The sequence below is a fragment of the Arachis hypogaea genome, chromosome 14, assembly GCF_003086295.3.
Source record: "Arachis hypogaea cultivar Tifrunner chromosome 14, arahy.Tifrunner.gnm2.J5K5, whole genome shotgun sequence".
NCBI classification, from domain to species: Eukaryota; Viridiplantae; Streptophyta; class Magnoliopsida; order Fabales; family Fabaceae; genus Arachis; species Arachis hypogaea.
The window spans coordinates 67,231,900-67,237,899 of record NC_092049.1 but is presented as its reverse complement, the minus strand read 5'-3'; the positions used below and the strand labels follow the sequence as shown (position 1 = coordinate 67,237,899).

General features: G+C 37.0%; 1 non-coding gene across 1 annotated transcript; it reads left to right on the top strand.

Moving 5' to 3' along the window:
- The first annotated feature begins 1,769 nt into the window (after positions 1 to 1,769).
- LOC112746587 (small nucleolar RNA R71) lies at positions 1,770 to 1,877 on the top strand. Its single transcript, XR_003174464.1, has one exon. It is a non-coding gene; the product is annotated as a small nucleolar RNA R71 (small nucleolar RNA).
- The last annotated feature ends 4,123 nt before the right edge of the window (positions 1,878 to 6,000 follow it).

The window sequence follows — 6,000 nt, the reverse complement described above, 5'->3', positions numbered from 1 at the left end:
ATTAAATAAAAATTGGGTTGCCTCCCAACAAGCGCTTCTTTAATGTCAATAGCTTGACAGTGGGCTCTCATGGAGCCTCACAGATGTTCAGAGCATTGTTGAGACTCCCCAACACCAAACTTAGAGTTTGGATATGGGAGTTCAACACCAAACTTAGAGTTTGGTTGTGGCCTCCCAACACCAAACTTAGAGTTTGACTGTGGGGGCTCTGGTTGACTCTATTTTGAGAGAAGCTTACTGTGCCTCTTTTCCATGTTTACAGAAGGATGTCCTTGAGTTTTAAACTCAAGGGAGTCCTCATTCAATTGAAGGAATAGTTCACCTCTGTTAACATCAATCACAGCTCTTGTTGTGGCTAGGAAGGGTCTTCCAAGGATGATGGATTCATCCTCATCCTTCCCAGTATCTAGGATTATGAAATCAGCAGGGATGTAAAGACCTTCAACCTTTACTAATATGTCCTCTACTTGTCCATAAGCCTGTTTTCTGGAATTGTCTGCCATCTCTAATGAGATTTTAGCAACTTGTACCTCAAAGATTCCCAGTTTCTCCATTACAGATAGTGGCATGAGGTTTATTCTTGACCCAAGGTCACATAGAGCCTTCTTAAAGGTTACGGTGCCTATGGTACAAGGTATTAGGAACTTTCCAGGATCCTGTTTCTTCTGAGGCAATCTCAGTTGATCCAATGCATTTAGTTCATTGGTGAACAGGGGAGGTTCATCTCCCCAAGTCTCATTACCAAATAAATTGGCGTTCAGCTTCATGATTGCACCAAGGAACTTGGCAACTTGCTCTTTAGTAACATCCTCATTCTCTTCAGAAGAGGAATACTCATCAGAGCTCATGAATAGCATAAGGAGGTTCAATGGAATCTCTATGGTCTATGGATGAGTCTCAGATTCCTTTGGTTCCTCAGAGGGAAACTCCTTATTGATCACTGGACGTCCCAGGAGGTCTTCCTCCTTGGGATTCACGTCCTCCCCTTCCTCCTTGGATTCGACCATGATGGTCATTTCAATGGCCTTGCACTCTCCTTTTGGATTTTCTTCTGTATTGCTTAGGAGAGTACTAGGAGGAGTTTCAGTGATCTTCTTACTCAGCTGGCCCACTTGTGCTTCCAAATTTCTCATGGAAGACCTTGTTTCATTTATGAAACTCACAGTGGCCTTAGATAGATCAGAGACTAAACTTGCTAAGCTAGATGGATTCTGCTCAGAATTCTCTGTCTGTTGCTGAGTGGATGATGGAAAAGGTTTACTATTGTTAAACCTGTTTCTTCCACCATTATTAAAGCCTTGTTGAGGCTTTTGTTGATCCTTCCATGAGAAATTTGGGTGATTTCTCCATGAGGGGTTATAGGTGTTTCCATAGGGTTCACCCATGTAATTTACCTCTGCTATTGCAGGGTTCTCAGGATCATAAGCCTCTTCTTCAGAAGATGCCTCTTGAGTACTGTTGGATGCAGCTTGCATTCCATTCAGACTCTGAGAAATCATATTGACTTGCTGAGTCAATATTTTGTTCTGAGCCAATATGGCATTTAGAGTATCAATTTCAAGAACTCCCTTCTTCTGAGGCGTCCCATTACTCACAGGATTCCTCTCAGAAGTGTACATGAACTGGTTATTAGCAAACATGTCGATGAGTTCTTGAGCTTCTGCAGGCATTTTCTTTAGGTGAATGGATCCACCTGCAGAGGTATCCAATGACATCTTAGCTAATTCAGACAGACCATCATAGAATATATCCAGGATGGTCCATTCTGAAAGCATGTCAGAAGGACACTTTTTGGTCAGTTCTTTGTATCTCTCCCAAGCTTCATAGAGGGATTCACCTTCTTTCTGTCTGAAGGTTTGAACATCCACTCTAAGCTTACTTAGCTTTTGAGGAGGAAAGAACTTGGCTAAGAAAGCCTTGACCAGCTTATCCCAAGAGTTCAGGCTATCCTTAGGTTAAGAGTCCAACCATATTCTAGCTCTGTCTCTCACAGCAAAAGGGAAAAGCATGAGCCTGTAGACTTCAGGATCTACTCCATTAGTCTTTACAGTATCACATATTGATGCCAGGGCATCTTGGCCAGTTTCACTGACCTTTTCTTTACTGTTTTTAGGTTAATTTCATGCATTTCTTTAGGAAATAAGCTAGTTTTGGGTAGATATTCACCTATGCCTTGATTCAAGCATACATTGTGCATTTTACATAATTTCTTGAGGATTTTGCATAAGTTTAGTGACAAATATTATGTTGCATTACTCAAGACTTGGATTAGAGCTTTGATGCAGTTTATTGCTTGATTTCAGGACCAAAAGGAAGCAAGAAAAGGGGAGGTAAATTGCAAGATTAATGAGAAAAGTGATTGCCAATAACACTCTCAAAAAGCCATCAATGCCCACGTTAGAGAGTTACGTTAACTAAGTTAATGTGAACTCTAACGTGGAGAAGAGAAGTTGAGCCAACGTTAGTGACACTTAACATTGTCACTAACGTTGGCAATTACTCATAAGTGGCCACGTTAGAAGCCACGTTAACCTAGTTAACATGGCCTCTAACGTTAAGAGGAGAAGAGAAGCCAACGTTAGTGACACTCAACATTGTCACTAACGTTGGCCTATGGTGCAAAGTACCACGTTAACTCCCACGTTAACTTGGTTAACGTGGGAACTAACGTAAGGGATGAAGAGTTGTCGACAACGTTAGTGACACTCAACATTGTCACTAACGTTGAAGCAACCACACAACCCCAAGAGTCACATTAACTTCCACGTTAACTTGGTTAACGTGGAAGGTAACGATGAGGAATGAAGAATGAGCCAACGTTAGTGACACTCAACATTGTCACTAACGTTGGGATGGCTAAAGATGGCCACGTTAGAAGCCACGTTAACCTAGTTAACGTGGACTCTAACGTGAGACCTAGGGGCACATTGGAACGTTAGTGACAATGTTGAATGTCACTAACGTTCTCGAAGGATGGCAAGGGCCACGTTAGAAGCCACGTTAACCTAGTTAACGTGGGCTTTAACGTGAAGCAAGAAGGGGCACACTGGAACGTTAGTGACAATGTTGAGTGTCACTAACGTTCTCGAAGGTTAACAAGGCAACGTTAAAAGTCACGTTAACCTAGTTAACGTGGGTTTTAACGTGAGGCAAAGGGGTGCATTGGAACGTTAGTGACAATGTTAAGTGTCACTAACGTTCTCGAACTTATATTCTCACTAAATATTAACACCCCTAACGTCTTGAACTAAAGTCTCCGCCCACTTCGCACTTTCTCTCTGCAAGTAAAGCCAAGCCCAAATAAAGAAAGGAACTGCTTCAAACTCAAGATCCAAAGGCCCAAGACTTGAAGAATCACACTAGAAGTTGAGAAGAGTAGTATATATAGGAGTAGCTTTGAATTGAGAAGGAGTTCTGGAGGCTGGAAAAAAGAGAACTACTCTCTGTATTTTACTTTCTTTGCAATTTCTAGTTTTATGATGTATTCTCCATCTTTGTTTTCATTTTCAAGAGCTATGAACAACTAAACCCCTTTCATTGGGTTAGGGAGCTCTGTTGTAATTTGATGGATCAATACTAATTTTCATTATTCTTCTTCTATCTTTCCTCTTGATTTTACTTGAAAGCTTTCGATCTTCATCCAATTGAGTAGTTATCTTGGAAGAGAAGCTACTCAAACTTGGATCTCTTTTGAACCTTGAAAGAGGAATGAAGAGATCAAGCTAGAAATGCTTTCTCATGCTGGACCAAATTGGGTTTGGATGGGTATGTGACTATAACCCTCTCAATACTTGATTTGGGAAATGCATGTGGTATAATCAGTGACCATACTTCATCTCTTCTCATGAGCAATTGACCAAGGAATTGGCTGTTGATCAAGATTAGAGAGATTGAATTGCAAAAAATTGTAATTCAATCACTCAAGATTGCCAAGGAGATCAATGAGTGCATTGATTGAGGAAGAGATGAAAATGAACTTGATCCGGAGAATTGCAACATCTCCTAAGCCCAATGAACTCCCCATCTCTTATCTTACCCATTCTCTTTAATTTCTGCCATTTACTTTTATGAGCAAATCCCCCATTCCCATTTACAATTCTGCAATTTATTTTCAGTCATTTACTTCCAGTCCTTTAATTTTAGCATTTACTTTTCTGTTATTTACATTCCCGCCATTTTTATTTTCTGCAACTCTCAACCCAAATTTTGGATTCGCTCAACTAGAACATTCTTCTAACTAAAGTTACTTGATCAATCAATCCCTGTGGGATTCGACCTCACTCTATTGTGAGTTTTTACTTGACGACAAATTCGGTACACTTGCCGAAGGGAGATTTGTTGAGAGACAAGTTTTCCGTGCATCACATATCTGTAAGAATTCAGTTAAAAACTAAAAAGGATCTTCAGATGGAAGTCCATGAAACTTGTAGTTCTGCTGCATCAGAGAAACTAATTGAGGTTTCAGCTCAAAGTTGTTAGCTCCAATGGCAGGAATGGAGATGCTTCTTCCATTTAAATTGGAATTAGGTGCAGTGAAATCACCAAGCATCCTCCTTGCATTATTATTATTTTCGGCTGCCATCTCCTCTTCCTGTTCGAAAATTTCTGAAAGGTGCTTGCTGGATTGTTGTAATTTAGCTTCTCTTAGTTTCCTCTTCAGAGTCCTTTCAGGTTCTGGATCTGCTTCAACAAGAATGTTCTTGTCCTTGCTCCTGCTCATATGAAAAAGGAGGAAACAGAAAAATAATAATAGGGATCCTTTTTGCCCAGTATAGAGGTTCCCCTGTGTGAGTAGAAGAAGAAAAGAATGTAATGTAAAGAAGAGAAGAGGAAAAACTCGAACACAGAGAGGGAGGTAGTGTTCAAATTTTTGGATGGGAGAGAAGTGTTAGTAGATGAGTAAATAAATAGAAGGCGATGAGAGAGAAGGATTTTCGAAAATTATTTTTGAAAAATGGGTTAGTGATTTTCAAAAATTAGGAATGAAATCAAATTAAAATTAAAAATTGAAACAATTAATTAATTAAAAAGAATTTTTGAAAAAGAGGGAGATATTTTCGAAAATTAGAGAGGGAAGAGTAGTTAGGTGGTTTTGAAAAAGATAAGAAACAAACAAAAAGTTAGTTAGTTAGTTGAAACAAATTTGAAAATCAATTTTGAAAAGATAAGAAGATAAGAAGATAAGAAGTTAGAAAAGATATTTTAAAATCAATTTTTTGAAAAAGATATGTTTTAAAAAGATATGATTAAAAAGATATGATTTTGAAAAAGATAAGATGAAAAGATATTTTTGAAAAGATATGATTGATATTAGTTTTGAAAAGATTTGATTTTTAAAAATCACAATTAATGATTTGATTCACAAGAAATCACAAGATATGATTCTAGAACTTAAAGTTTGAATCTTTCTTAACAAGTAAGTAACAAACTTGAAATTTTTGAATCAAAACATTAATTGTTGATGATATTTTCGAAAATTATGAGATAAAATAAAAAAAAAGATTTTTAAAAAATATTTTTATAATTTTTGAAAATAAATAAGAAAAGAAATGAAAAAGATTTGATTTTTGAAAATGATTTTGAAAAAGATAAGATTTTCAAATTGAAAATTTGATTTGACTCATAAGAAACAATTGAATTTTAAAATTTTTGAAAAAGTCAATTCAAATTTTCAAAATTTATGAGAGAAAAAAGGAAAGATATTTTTTTTATTTTTGAATTTTTAATGATGAAAGAGAAAAACATGAAAAAGACTCAATGCATGAGAATTTTTAGATCAAAACAATGAATGTATGCAAGAACACTATGAATGTCAAGATGAACACCAAGAACACTATGAAGATCATGATGAACATCAAGAACTTATTTTTTTTGAAAAATTTTTGAGAAAAGAAAAACATGCAAGACACCAAACTTAGAAATCTTTCATGTTCAGACACTATGAATGCAAAAATGCATATGAAAAACACCATACAACACAAAACAATAAAATATGAAGAT